The sequence below is a fragment of the Medicago sativa genome, chromosome 3 (genome assembly GCF_051527215.1).
Source record: "Medicago sativa cultivar Bolivia chromosome 3, Bolivia_mono, whole genome shotgun sequence".
In the NCBI taxonomy this organism is placed as follows: domain Eukaryota; kingdom Viridiplantae; phylum Streptophyta; class Magnoliopsida; order Fabales; family Fabaceae; genus Medicago; species Medicago sativa.
Genome location: NC_140751.1, coordinates 30,909,187 through 30,924,601, shown reverse-complemented (window position 1 = coordinate 30,924,601; position 15,415 = coordinate 30,909,187). Strand labels below are relative to the sequence as shown.

Sequence of the window (15,415 nt, the reverse complement as noted above, 5' to 3'; positions counted from 1 at the left end):
ACTTGGCATATAGAGGTATCCTAGACAAAGCTTCAGCAAAGGGAAGTTTAATGCAAATCTCCCTAAGTATGTTAACAAATTTTTCAAACTTACCCTCTAGTTTAAGCTTATCAAGATTCAAGGGGGATGGAGTTTTGTTTTCTTCAAGTGGTTTTGCTTCTTCTATCACAATTTTATCACCTAAAGGCTTGACACTTTCTTTCCCAATGTTTTTAACCTTAGCAAAAGTTTCGTTTAACTTACTACCCCCAAAAGATATGACATTAACTTGGGCTTTGGGATTGGCTTCGGTTTGACCAGGAAAGACTCCCGGTGTTTGGGAAGAGGTAGCCACTTGTTGGGCTATTTAAGCGATTTGAGTTTCAAGCATTTTAGAGTGAGTAGCAATAGAATCAACCTTGGTATTGAGCTTGGAAAGAGAATCATTCAGAAATCCTGTTTGGTTTTTAAGTTCTTGAAGTTGTTTGGTTTGGTTGGCAATAGAGTTTTCCAACAAAATTTCCAAATTGAATTTCTGAGTGAATCTTTGGTTGTTTGCATAACCGGGCGATGCTACTTGTCCATAGGGATTTTGGTTTTTATAAAATTTTTGATTTTGTCTCATCCCTTGGTTGTATTGAGCATAATTCATTTGCTCAACACCGTTTATAGCACTACCTAGTTGGCAATCAACACCAGCATGACCAGTTATACCACAAATTTCACAAGAAGTAGTAGAAGCAGAATTGATAGCACTAACATTGAGTTTTTCAAGTTTTTCAGTTAGTGTATCAATTTTAGAAGCAAGGTGATCATAGTTAGAGACTTCGTACATACCTGCCTCCTTTTTGGAGGATGAAGAACTAGTGATGGCTCTCTCGTCGGTCCATTTGTAATGATTTTGAGCCATGTCTTCAATCAAGGCATACGCCTCCGTGTAGTTCTTATTCATAAGTGCTCCGCCTGCAGCTGCATCAACAGACATCTTAGTGGTATAAGACAAGCCATTATAAAAAGTGTGGACTATAAGCCACTTCTCTAGGCCATGGTGGGGACAAAGTCTTAGCATTTCTTTGAAACGCTCCCACGCATCATAGAGAGATTCCCCATCTTTTTGCTTGAACCGTGTGATTTGGTCTCTAAGTTTAGCGGTTTTAGATGGTGGAAAGAAACGGGCAAGGAATGCTTGCCTCATCTGATCCCATGAAGTAATGGAACCGACTTCGAGGGAATGGAACCAAGCGCTAGCTCTATCCCTTAAGGAAAAGGGAAAGAGATGAAGTCTTACGGCCTCTTGGTTCTCCTTCATGGTTCCACTAATTCGTAGGAAAACAAAGATGTGAAGATTGGGATCCTCAGTGGGGTTTCCCGAGAATTGGTTTTGCTGCACCAAGTTAAGTAGGGCAGGCTTAATTTCAAAGTTGTCGTCCTCAACCGTTGGGTACACAATAACAGCTTGTGGCTCAGCCGTAGATGGCGTTGCATACTCTTTGAGAGTGCGATTGGCCATGGTGGTGTTCTTTTGTGCGTCTCTCTTTCGTTTATGCAAATACCTTTCGATCTCGTTGATTATTACAACTCGATTTCTGGTTTTTCGCATAAAAAATTGAGAACCCAAGAAGTTAACGATAACAGAAAAATAAAAAGTTAAAAATAAAAATAAAAAGAAAAGAGAAAGAAGAAGAGAGAATTCTAATCACTAAGAAAAAGTTAATCAAATTAGTTAACTCCCCGGCAACGGCGCCAAAACCTTGATAGGGCCAAACCGCAAGTGCACGGCCTATCGAAGTAATAGTAGTAAGTAAGAGTATCGTTCCGCTAGGGAGTTGTTCAACTTAATTAACTTTTTAAAGATTGATTAGAGGAGAGAAAGTTTAGTAAAAAGAAGTTTGATTGCTGAAGGTAAATAACAATATTAATAAAGAGCCTTAGGATTATTGGTTTGTCATAATAACAAACCCTTCACTAAACAAGACTTAAACATCTAATTTCATGGTTTACACACTAATTCTAAAGACCGGTTTCCCTTAGCCCCTCACCTTTCCGATGAAAGTCCGGTGAGAGTTTACTTCTAGTAACCAAGCCTATTTCGCTAACTTGATTACTAGAAGATGCATAGAGGATTGAAACTACTCTTTGTCTCAATAATTGCAAAGACTATTTCACTGTTTTGCAATTATTGTCTAGATTCACTTGTTCCAACATCAAGACTCCGCTCTCGCTTTATGAATTGATGTTTGGGATGATGGATTAACGATTATCAAACCCTCCGCTTTCGCTTCCACAGTTTGATAATTGTTAATCCACGTTAAGACGGTGAATCTAGATTAGAAATTAGAGTTACATAGAAATTAGGGTTTAAGCTTGGTTTGTTTAGGATTATGTCATTAGACTCCCCAACAATCCTAAGACGAAGAAGTCTACTCACTCATGTTCATCGTAGACATGGGGGAAGAAGAGAGAAAGTAACAGTAAAGTAAAATTGCGAGAAAGAAAGTAAAGAAATAAAGACTTTTATTGAAAATAGAAATATTCCAAGCAAAGTAAAGGGTGTATGTTTATGGTGGAGAGCTACTCTATTTATAGCTTTACAATCGACTTAGAAACTAAGCAACTAAAAGGACAAAACGGTAAAGCTGCAACAGGGTAACTTGGGCTTGAAGAAAAGCTGCAAAACAGGTTCTGGAGACGGGCACGGATCGTGCCACATGTTGGCACGGGCCGTGCCAAGCTTCTGACTTGGTGGGATTATATTTTTGTCCCGTATCTTCGTATTTTCGCACTGTATTTGCTCCAGTCTTCTTTCTTTTGCTCCAAGACACCTTCCACCATATATTCGTTCCTAAAATAAAATAAAAAGCAATTTAAAGTAAAATATTCTAAAAGGAAATAAAATGCAATAAAATAAAAATAAATCTTTAATAAAACTAAATTAAATAAAGCATTAAATTAGACTAATCTATGACTCATCACAAGGTTGACAAACAATGAGGTAACCAAGAATGAACCGGAAGTTCATGAAGAATTTCCCGATGAAAGGTTGCTTGCAATCAATGTGAGACCGTGGTTTGCCGACATGGTGAACTACAAAGCAACCGGGTTCATTCCGGAAGATTTTGAATGGCAACAACGCAAGAAGTTCCTCCATGATGCTAACCACTATGCATGGGATGAGCCATACTTGTTCAAAATTGGAGCGGACAATCTCTTGCATAGGTGTGTGGATGATGAAGAGGCAAAGAAGATCCTATGGCGATGTCACAATTCACCCTATGGAGGTCACTTCAACGGGGATAGAACCGCCACAAAGGTACTTCAATCCGGGTTCTATTGGCCAACTCTTTTCAAAGATGCCAATATGCATTGCAAATATTGTGATGAGTGTCAAAGAACCGGATCAATGTCAAAGAGAAATGAGATGCCTCTACAAATCATCCTTGAAGTGGAAGTGTTTGATTGTTGGGGTATAGATTTTGTTGGCCCTTTTCCTTCATCATATTCTAATGAGTACATCTTGGTAGCTGTTGATTATGTTTCAAAGTGGGTGGAAGCCGTAGCATCGCCTAAAGCCGATAGCAAGACGGTAGTGAAGTTTCTAAAGAAGAATATTTTCACCCGGTTTGGTACACCAAGATTTCTTATTAGTGATGGAGGGTCACACTTTTGCAACGGACAACTTGCCAAAGCCTTAGATCATTATGGAGTCAAGCACAAGGTAGCATCACCGTATCATCCGCAAACAAATGGACAAGCCGAAGTTTCCAACCGAGAGGTCAAACGAATACTTGAGAAGACGGTCTCTACATCTCGGAAGGATTGGTCGGCTAAACTTGATGAAGCTTTGTGGGCATATAGGACTGCTTACAAGTCTCCTATAGGCCTCACTCCTTTCCAAATGGTCTATGGCAAATCTTGTCACTTACCGGTCGAGCTCGAACATAAAGCATTTTTGGCATTGAAGTTCCCAAACTTTGATCAAGAGAAGGCCGGTGAAAGAAGAAAAGTTCAAATGCATGAGCTTGAAGAATTGAGAAATCAAGCTTATGAATCTTCAAAGCTCTACAAAGAAAGGACCAAGAAATATCATGATAAGAAGATCATTCTGAGACAATTCATGCCGGGGCAAATGGTGTTACTTTTCAATTCAAGACTAAGACTGTTTCCGGGCAAATTGAAGTCTAAGTGGTCAGGACCTTTCATGGTTAAAGAGGTCAAACCATATGGAGCTGTTGAACTTGAGGATCCAGTCACAAAAGCCAGCTGGACAGTTAATGGGCAAAGGCTTAAGCCCTATTTCGGTGGTGAAATTGATCGGAGTATGTCGACGATTTCACATATCAAACCATGATTTCTTCAAGATAAATGCGTCGAGCTCATGACGTAAAACAAGCTCTTGCTGGGAGGCACACCCAGTTTTGTAAGTATTTTTAGTTTTATTGCATGTAAGAATATTATCATGAGCATTGCATTACCAAAGCAAGAAGCAAATTTTGAGTTAAATCTGGGGAAATCTCGCTTGAAGCGAAGTTAATCTCGCTTAAGCGAGATTGGTGTGTTTTTGAATTTTGGCTACGACATAAATCTCGCGCACGCAAGGTAATCTCACGCAAGCGAGATGTTTTAAAAAACGGTTCCCAACATCAATGCCATAACTCCCCTTAACCACTCCCCCACCCACTCATTTTCCTTTCTTACGGTTTCCCTATCTCTTCCCCTCAAATTTCTTTTTCTCTCTTCTCTCACACACACAACCATCAAACACAAACCTCAATTCATTCTTAGTTTAAGCAAGTCAAGCATTTCATTGCATCCATTCCATTAATCTTGCTTTTGCATCATAACAGGTTTGTTTTCCTTTCCAATTTCTTGTTTTAATTTTACAAATTCACATTCTCAATTTGTGTAGAAATGGCTAGGTTAGGGAAAGATGTAGTTGTTTGTGACTAGAGACTATTTCCATATGATGTAAATGAACAAGAATCACAACTCAATACCATGAACACTCACTTCTGGAACATAGACCCATCTTTGAAACTTTCGTTAAATTAGGGTTTTAAGTGGTTCTTGGAAAAATGTTGTGATTTTGGTTCCTTTTTGGACTTTGGTACGTTATAGTAACCTAGGGAGATGAATGTTGTGATTAGAAATGCTGGATGTGTTGAATATGCTGGAAAAGGTCTGAAATTTCGCAGGTACAGACGAATCTCGCTCAAGCGAAGTTCATGGTCGAAAATCTCACGCAAGCGAGTGTTCATCAAAAATTCTGGGAAACTTCGCTCAAATCTCGCTTAAGCGAGATTGTTTGTTCCTCTGAAAAAAATTTCAAAAAAAAAAATCATGTCTGTTTTAAGCCATTTAATTCTGTACTTGTTCTAATTGATTGTTATACTTTGTATTTGGATTTTTCTGGCTGTTTTGCAGATGGCACCCAAAAATCAACAAACCAAGAAACGAAAAACCACTGCTTCCTCATCCGGTGTTGTAAACCGTCCTGCACCCTTACCTAGAAACCCGGACCGTACCATTTACACTTCCAACAAAACCTATGCCAGGTTTCTCGAGCTGAAAAAAGAGAAAACTTGACATGACAAAATTTTCCGGATTAACCCTGAGGGTGAGTATGCAGACATTGCAGCCGTTTTCACTAAGAGAAAGTGGGAGAAACTCCTTAACCCATACCCCAAAATCAACCTGAACCTTTTGTGTGAGTTTTATGCTAATTCCTTACCAGATTGCGATGCTAAGGAAATGCAAGCTGCATTTTCTTACACCACCATGGTGAGAGGAAAAACCATCCGCTTCGATAGGGATGCGATTAATGAGTATCTAGGCAATCCTTACACCCTACCTGAGTCTGATGACCCTGACACACCTGCCTTGTGTCCTTATGGGGAAAGAGAGGAGGCTGCTAATTGGGATCTTGGTAAGATTGAGAGGGAGATTTTGCTACCGGGAAGGACATACACTGAGTCCAAAGCGGGTAACCGCAATTTGGCAGCCTTCATCGATATGAGGCCAAAAGCTGGGATTATTTTTAAGTTCTTGGTTCATAATGTCTGGCCAAAAAGCCATGTCACCACAACTCCAAAGAAAGTGATGCCTCCTCTGATTTGGCATATTTGCAAAGGAAGGCCGGTGGATCTGGCTTCGATTATTTCAAGAGAGCTGAAGCATGTAGCTCTCGGTGGTGTAGCAGGCCCAGAGACCAGACTTGCTTTTCCGAGCTTTATTATGGGATTACTTAGGCATCATGAGGTGCCAGTTACCGAGACTTTTTCAGAAGAGTTGGTTTCTCCCATTGATGACAAGTACATTCGGGGTTACATTTCCAGAGCACTATCTAAAGGTGCCGCTTCTTCTTCTCAAGTACCCCCACCTGAGGATGTACCCCCACCTGAGGACTTTCCAGAGCATGATGATCCTCACCAGACTATGCCACCACCTCAGCAGCCCGGCACTTTTGATTTTGCTTCTTTGCAGGCTTGGATGACTCAGCATGAGCAGAATGCGCAGAATAGAGCTTTGAGGCAAGAGCTGAGAGATAATCACATAATGGATCAGCAGGCTGCTATCTTCCGCAGCAACCAGGGCATCTATTCTCATCTTTATGATTCTCACATGGACCCTAGGTGTTTCATGTTCACTCCGGCACAGTACTATGACTCTTGCATGTGGCCTGGGGACAGGCCAATTTACCCAGGAGGGGCAGTGGAGCAGGACCAGCTCATACCCAGGAGAGGACTGCTAGCTTGCATGGTGCTCATGATCCAGAGAGGACAACCAGTGTCCATTTATCTCAGGATGTATGGATGATGATGCGGCACACTGACCGTATTTCTTGATGTTTTTAGTAATGCTTAGTTTGCTTTGACTTCTGCTTTGACTCTTTATTTTATGTTTTTATTTCGATGTTGGAACAATTTATATGCTTTTGCACTCTTACTTCTTGAGCACAGTTTTGGGTGTTCAACATTTTGGTTTAATTTTAATTTCATTTTGGGTTAAATAACTTAGCTTGTTGTTTGGTTTTTAACTTATTGCTTTGGATGAAATTTTTTGCTTAATCTTGCTTGTGTTTCGTCAAAAGAAAAATTGCTCATGAACATCAAAGTTTAAAGTGCTCCATGGAGCCAATTATTGAGCAAAAGCATGTGAGTGATAATGATATGAATTGTGAGAAAGCGCAATGCCAAGGTATTGGTTTCCTGTTGTTCTAGGTGTTACTATAAATGTGAAATTTGTACTTTGCACAAAATGTATCTCATTTAATTCTTTTCATAAACATAAATAATTTTGAACCACTTAGTACTTAACATAAATGTGAGGTAGCTTCAATCTGTTGTATATATGCTGGAGACCGATAATCACCGTCTAACTTGTTTTAGTTATGTTAAATCTGATAATTATTTTGAATTGTTTGAAAGCATGGAAAGGATCAAGGCACTTTTTGAATTGAGATTAACCGAATTGACCACATAAAGCCTACCTGTGAGAAGAGTGAGTATCTGATACCCCAATCTGAGCCAAATGAATCAAGTCCTCAAACATGAACTGTCAATATTCATAAGCACAATGCTTGTTGAATTTGTCTGAAATTTTTCAAAAATCCAGTTCATGGTTGACTCTTATAGGACTTTGATATTTTTTTACTTTGTTGAACCCTTAACCTTTTTGTACTTTGTCCTTTGCCTTAGGATAGGGGAACATTCAATTAGAGTTTTGTTGTATTCAAGTTGGGGAGAAAAGGAGGCATTATATAGTCAAGTTTATGGTGAAATTGTTAAAATAACCTGACAACATTGAACCAAAGAAACAGTTGTGCATTTGAAAAAGAAAAGAAAAGAAAAGAAAAAGAAGAAAAAGAAATAAAAAAATCAAAAATAGAATAAGTTGTCAAGGTTATTGGTTTGATTGTTAATCACCAAAGGTTGTAATTATTGGTAGGGAAGATATTGGATTTCCAGTTGTGATACAAAGAATGTTCCTCTTTGATAGGCTTTCTGATCAATTGCCCCACATATGACATTTCTTTTGTAGCCCGGCCAAGTTATAACCCATGCAAGACCTTTTGATCCATGCTTTTGTGCTTTTTGAGACGATATTTGGATGGACACCTAACTTAATCAGGATGTTAGCATGATTGTTGGATGTGTGTTCATTGCCCTCACTTATTGTTATCATAGTATTTCATTTACTTTTAAAGAAGTGTGTTAGGTGTGGTTCATAGATAGTTATGTTTATGTTATGAAGTTTATGATGTATAGTTTGTGCTTAGGACATATTTCGTATTCATAGTTGTGCTTAGAATAATGGAGAACTTCATGCTTGCCGCGCATTCACATTTGAATCACCACTTGAAAAAAAAATTTTAAATGATTTGAATTGTTTGGTACTGTGCTAGAAAGCTTGTCCAAATCCTTGTGAGTTTCCTTTTGATTCTTTTGTTTGAGGACAAACAAAAAGCTAAGTTGGGGAGAGTTTGATAAGTGCTCAAAAGTAATATATTTCATGTGTTAAAAGAGGCATTTTTCGTGACTTGTTATGCAAGTTATCTACGGAAAAGCAATCAATTGTTGTAATTATACCATTTATGCTTTATATGCCTAATTCTACCCAATTTATGCAGGAAATGACAAGCAAGGACCAAAACTCAAGTGTGTGAACCAAGCAAATCTCGCTTACGCGAGATTTCTCCAGGGAGCAGCTGAACATTTCGCTTCCATCTCGCTTCTAGGGTCGCTTGTGAAAATGTGAATCTCGCTTACGCGATATCATCTCGCTCACGCGAGATTTCTCCAGGGAGCAAATGTGAATCTCGCTTTCATCTCACTTCAAAGTCGCTCAAGCATGATTCAAAGGCGGTTTAAGGTTTAAGCAACCTCGCTTACGTGAGATCAAACTCGCTTACGCGAGATTTCTCCAGGGATCATCTTCAAGGACTCGCTGCTGGCTCGCTTCCAACTCGCTTACGCGAGATGCATCTTCTTCAGGGATCAGGGCTACGTGGCAAGGCTTCATTGGCCAGTTTTAGATTTTATTGCTTCTCGCTTGAGCGAGATTTACCTCGCTTAAGCGAGATTACACGAAATTAGCCCATTTAAATAGAAGTTTTACCTCTCTTTTGGACTATTCACTATTCCATTGATAAATTTTATACATTTTAAGAGAGAGGTTAGAGCTATTTCCAAGAGAGAAACACAAAGCAACTGGTTTAGGAGTAGATTCAACTGAAGATCGCTTTGGACACGAAGGATCTTGACATAGAATCTTCATCTTTCCTTCATCCTTTGCATAGTATACATGTCTATGTGTAGCTATCATCTTCTTTGTAGTATTGAGGTAACAAACAAGCTATTATGTAATCTTTTGATCTTTTAATATATAAGGTTCTAGCTTAATGATTCAATATTGTTGTTATTCTTATGTTTAATGCTTTCAATGAGATTCAAGATGATTTGGACACGAACTCTTGAATCTAGAACTAGAATAACAATCTATCTTATGTTATATCACTCTTGACAAGTTTGTAAACCTTTGATAATTACTTTTAATCAAGATTTTAATGCTTTCGGATACTTAATCAGGCTGGACACGGTCGATTAAGTTATCCGATCGACTTTGTTATCGTTTAAGGGATTTGGACACGAATGTTTAAACGCTAACTTAGAAATAACGATGTCGCTTTGGACACGAAGGATGTTGTAGAAATGATTGTAATAATATTGGTTATAAAGCTAGAGTCTGTTAATCGATCAAGAAATTGCTGCTGTTATGCTTGCTCGTTATCTTATACCGCAAGCGAAATAGTTCGATCTCCTCTCGTTTTTTCTTTTATGTCATCTGTGGATATAGTGTTACAAACAAACATTTTATAAAGGATACCTTAATGTGAAAGATTGTGAAAACGCTTATGATTTAACGCAACTCCCTGCGGAAAACGATCCTATATATACTCACGTGTACATAGTTATATGACATGTAGAAATTCTACATCAAGTATATACAATCTCAACTGTTGATTTTCCATAGATGTAAAAAATTTATTCAGTTTCAGGCCTTGTAAAATGCAAAAATTGTTATTAGTCCCGGTCAAATATTAAAAATATTTTTAGAAATAGGTCCTACCGGGAGTCGAACCCAGGTCGCTGGATTCAAAGTCCAAAGTGCTAACCACTACACCATAGAACCTATATGTAAGACTGTTTTTTTAAGACTTTTAACCATAAAAGTTAAAATTATTAATATTTTTTATGATTATAGAGCTTAAATGAACGTTACTTTATAAAGATAAAAATAAATTTTTCCCTTTTTTTTAATTACAAGTCTAAGCAGAATTCATGGAATACGAATATGCTTCGTCAATGTCTCAATCCCTAGTCAGTGCTTGATGCAATGCACACATCGAGCAGTTATCCATCATGAACGTATTTGGAGTCAGGATAATCAAATAATATAGAATGTTTGATCAGCCTATAAATTATGCCTAACAAAATTGATTGACAAGGCCGGATTGGGGGCGGAAGGGGATTGAATGACAATATGGAAATTCACAACTCCATACCAACGTGTGCAAGGCTGATCGAGGAAGGTGTCCAAATAGAAGCCGGCTACCCATGGTGCAAGGAAGAGGCCGAGCCAAACACATACTAAATATCCTTGCAATTACTACATTCGTCTCCTATGCTTCATACCTGTAAAAAAATTATTCAGTTTCAGGCCTTGTGAAATGCAAAAATTGTTATTAGTCCCTGCCAAAGACTAAAAATATTTTTGGAAATAGGTCCTACCGGGAGTCGAACCCAGGTCGTTGGATTCAAAGTCCAAAGTGCTAACCACTACACCATAGAACCCATTTGTAAGTTTTAATAAATACAAAGATAATATGAATAAAATTTTCATAACAATATAAGTTAATAAGTAATTTTTTTAAGGAAATAAGTGATTATTAAAACAACCAAGAAATATAATAAATTTATTATCATTAGGATATAAAACTTTCCCCGTATCTCTTCATTATGTGTATGGAAAAGCTGTCAGTTGCTATCAATAATGCTGTCACTCAAGGAAACTGGGAACCAATCCATATAACTAATGGCGGTCCTCAGATATCTCACCTACTCTTTGCTGATGATGTTCTCCTCTTCACCAAGGCTAAAAGCTCCCAATTTCGTTTCATCACCAGCCTATTTGACAGATTCAGTCGAGCTTCAGGTTTGAAAATTAATATTTCCAAGTCAAGAGCTTTCTACTCTTCCGGCACACCTAATAGAAAAATCAATAAATTAACCTCTATTTCTGGAATTCAAAGCACTACTTCTCTTGGCAAGTATCTAGGCTTCCCAATGCTCCATGGCCGGCCTAAAAGAAGCGATTTCAACTTCATAATTGAAAAAAATGCAAACTAGACTTGCATCTTGGAAGAATAGACTCCTCAATAGAGCAGGTAGATTGACTCTTGCAACCTCTGTTTTATCCTCCATCCCTAATTACTATATGCAGATTAATTGGCTCCCTCAGAACATTTGTGATAGTATTGACCAAACAACCCGCAATTTCATCTGGAAAGGCACAAATAACAAAGGGGTTCATTTGGCTAATTGGAGAAAGGTTACTAGGCCGAAATATCTTGGTGGTTTGGGCATTCGAACAACAAGAGATGCCAATACTTGTCTTCTAGGGAAGCTTGTTTGGGACATGGTCCAATCCACAAACAAATTATGGGTGAATCTCCTCTCAAGCAAATATACAGCTGGTCCTAACATCCTTCAAGCAAATGCGAATAGCAGCAGTTCTCCTTCTTGGTCCTCTATTATTCGAGCCAAAAATGTTCTTAAAAGTGGATACAGTTGGCGTGCTGGAGCGGGAACCTCCTCCTTCTGGTTTAGCAATTTGAGTTCTCATGGTCTTCTTGGTTCTCTGGTCCCTATCATTGACATCCACGATCTCCACCTAACTGTTAAAGATGTCTTCACCTTTAATGGCCTCCATACTCAAGTTCTTTACACCGACCTTCCCCAACCGGTTGCTGATACCATAAACAACTCTCACATCAAATTTAATGCAAATATAGAAGATGCTTTCATTTGGAGTCACAACAAGAATGGCGTTTACACAACTAAAAGTGGGTACTCCTGGCTCATCTCTCTCTCGGACACAATGAATATTATCGATCCTCAACAGTCCTGGTCTTGGATTTGGAGATTGAAAATTCCAGAGAAATATAAGCTTCTTATTTGGCTTGCCTGCCATAACGCTGCTCCCACGTTATCCGTGCTCTACCACAGACACATCGCAAATTCTGCAATTTGCCCCAGATGCGAGGAAGAAGAGGAATCTTTCTTACACTGTGTTCGTGACTGTAAATTTTCTACTGCTATCTGGCATAAAATCGGATTCACAAGTTCTGATTTTTTCTCTCAAAACCGCGTGTATGATTGGATCAGAAGCCATTCATCTGGCCCTTCCTCTATCATGTTCTTTGCAGGTCTTTGGTGGACATGGAGGCTTCGCAACATGATGTGCCTTAGTAATGAAATTTGGTCCCCAACTCGTCTCTGTTTCCACATCCAGAATTCGGCAGATTCCATAAAAGCTAGTTTTCAAAATAGCGGTGTTTGTCCTCCAGAGCAAATGGTTAGATGGAACAGTCAAAATCATCTCTGTCATATCCTAAACGTGGATGGGAGCTGTTCTGGAACTCCAACACGTACAAGTTTTGGAGGGGTTATTCGAAACAGTGCCGGTTATTACCTCTCTGGATTCACCGGTTTCATTGCAGACTCTTCTGATATTTTGCTCGCAGAGCTCACGGCAATTCATCGCGGTCTTATCATAGCAACAGATATGGGAATTGAGGAACTAGCTTGCTACTCTGACTCTCTTCTCTCCATAAACCTCATCACAGGTCACGCTTCTAAGTTTCATGCCTATGCTGTCTTAATTCTAAGTTTCTCGCAATTTCTCTATCCAACATTGTTTAATTGAAGGAAACCAATGCGCTGATTTCATGGCCAAGATGGGAGCTTCTTCTAATGATGAGTGCATGATCCATCCATCTCCGACCTTCCTGATTTACTTAGGAATGATGCTATATGAACTTATTTTCCTAGAGCCTAGGCTTCTGTTTTTCTTTTTGTTCCTCTTGTTGTTTTCTTTTCCTGTTTTTTGATTAGCCTTGTAACCAAAAAAAGGATATAAAACTTCATTTTCAATAACATAAGGAATTCAAACACGCACTTAAACATTAAACTATAATGTTATTATTACACTGAAGTAAACGAAATTTATTGATGGAAGCTTCCATATCTAATAAGGTGGTCAATTTTACTTCTGGATCAATATAACCAATCGACTATTTTACCACTGAGCATCGGAAATCAGTTATTTCTATGTTATTTCTCGTCGTTAAGCTTAGTTTGGAAATGTAAGCTGAGGAAAGGATGGAGTTATATATGAGGCATAAAAAGTATACAATTAATTAAGAGGAGGCATATGAGGAATAGTTATTGAAATTCAATCCCATCAACGATTTGGTTAGGCAGTCCCCATGTTTGTACTTGCCTAGTGGGCACACCTTCCCTTACTATTCCAGTGAAGATTGAGACCTTTTACTAATAAACATTGAACATAAAATCGTTAAGAAAATTTATACAAATCAAACCATAAGGTTAAAGACTGATTACGTTATTTTTAGCATATTTTTCATTCATTATAATAGTGCTTTTACTAAGATAAGAGAAGGTTTAGACAAGTTTCTTATTGTTTGTTTGTGGGACATTTTAAAATGTTTGGATATTGAGTCATGTAATCAAACCAATCAATTCTTAGGTGTTTTATAAGTATTCTATTGAAAAATCACATAATTTAGCAAAGCAAGACACCTCATGAAGTATTGGGAAGACATGAAATAAAGATTCAAGAAGCCTCTGAAGACATTACAAGTTCGGGAAACTCTATCCCAAGTTCTAAGGCAAGTTTGGAAGAAGAAACACTCAAAAAGACGGGAAAAAAAGGAAAAAGCGCACTAGAAGCAGAAGTGACGAGCCCGTGGGTGTGCTGCCACGCACGCGCCCCAGGTGTGCGAAACACTGCTGAAAAGCAATGTTTTTCGTGTGCATGTGCGAGGCGCATGCAGTTCCAGGGAAATACAACTTTCAACTGTACTTTTCTTTGCGAGTTTGGGGGAAAAAGCCCAGTTATTCAACCCAAACCGCTTAATATTGTTTGAATCGATTCATAGAAAGTCTGAATCGATTCCATGGTCATACTATGAAGACTTAATTGATTTATGTTATCTTCTATAGGATTTTACTCGATTCTGAAGTGCCCCAAAACCTTTTTTTTTTTGCACTAAATCAGTTCAACATATCTTTGTGACATTTGAATCAATTCACAAGTGTAAAAGTGCATAAAAAATAGTTTAAAAACATACTAAGAACTCATGTGTAAAATATGATTTCCACCTCAAGGTAGATTCAAAATATGAGTTTAGCGAATGTTTTATGCATGTAAAATGTTTTATGCAATATGAGAATAATTCCTAAATTTAGAGGGACGAAATGCAATCTATAATTATCATTGGAATATATGACATCACATAAAATATAAGATAAATTACTAGAAACTACATTATTTCCTCCAAACGTGCATCTACGTCCGATCCTTCCTCCTGGCTTCATCATTTAGACACCACCAAGTACATGAGAGTTGTTGGATGTGTTTTGTATCTCACAACTACCCATCCCTGCATTTCCCATGTTGTTCAATAGTTGATTTAGTTTCTTAGCATTCCCAAAACACTAAATTTCAAGTTTGCTCGGCGTGTTTTGAGGTAATTGAAGGGATCCCCTTGCAAAAGTCTTTGCTTTTCCTCGTAACTCTTCATTTTAAGGGTTTTGCAGATGTTGATTGGGGTGGTTGTCTGGATTCTCTCCGCTCCATCAGTGGTTATTGTTTTTTGAGTAATGATATTTGTACAACCATTTGTGACAACTATTGTGACAACTTTTTTTTCTTTCTTATTGGTCAAAAACATAATGTGAGTATGAGAGAGAGTTGTCAAAAAGTTGTCACAAAATAGTTGTACAAATATCATTTTTCTTGTTTTTTTACCTTGGTGATTCTCTTGTTTCTTGGCGTTCTAAGAAATAATTTATTGTTGCTCGTTCTTCTTCGGAGGTTGAGCATTGCTCTCGTGTTGCTGCAATGTGTGAACTTCAGTGGGGGTAATAGTCATTTTGATCCCTGAATGTGTAGCAAGTAGCCACAATAGTCCTTCAATGTATCAAAATTTCAAATTAGTACTTGATATTAAAATGTTTCATTAATATTGTCATATCAGTCATTCAAAGTATTTACTTATTGTCATATCAGTCTTTATAAGTACTTACTTATTGTCATTTTAATCCCTATATGAAAAGAGTTATTGTGAGTATTG

At 38.0% G+C, this 15,415-nt stretch overlaps 3 non-coding genes across 3 annotated transcripts; 1 reads left to right on the top strand and 2 right to left on the bottom strand.

Moving 5' to 3' along the window:
- Positions 1-1,019: 1,019 nt before the first annotated feature.
- Positions 1,020-1,126, top strand: LOC146937096 (small nucleolar RNA R71). Its single transcript, XR_015033614.1, has one exon. It is a non-coding gene; the product is annotated as a small nucleolar RNA R71 (small nucleolar RNA).
- Positions 1,127-10,095: 8,969 nt separating this feature from the next.
- TRNAQ-UUG (transfer RNA glutamine (anticodon UUG)) lies at positions 10,096-10,167 on the bottom strand. Its single transcript has one exon. It is a non-coding gene; the product is annotated as a tRNA-Gln (tRNA).
- Positions 10,168-10,757: 590 nt separating this feature from the next.
- TRNAQ-UUG (transfer RNA glutamine (anticodon UUG)) lies at positions 10,758-10,829 on the bottom strand. The gene has a single exon. It is a non-coding gene; the product is annotated as a tRNA-Gln (tRNA).
- Positions 10,830-15,415: the final 4,586 nt, after the last annotated feature.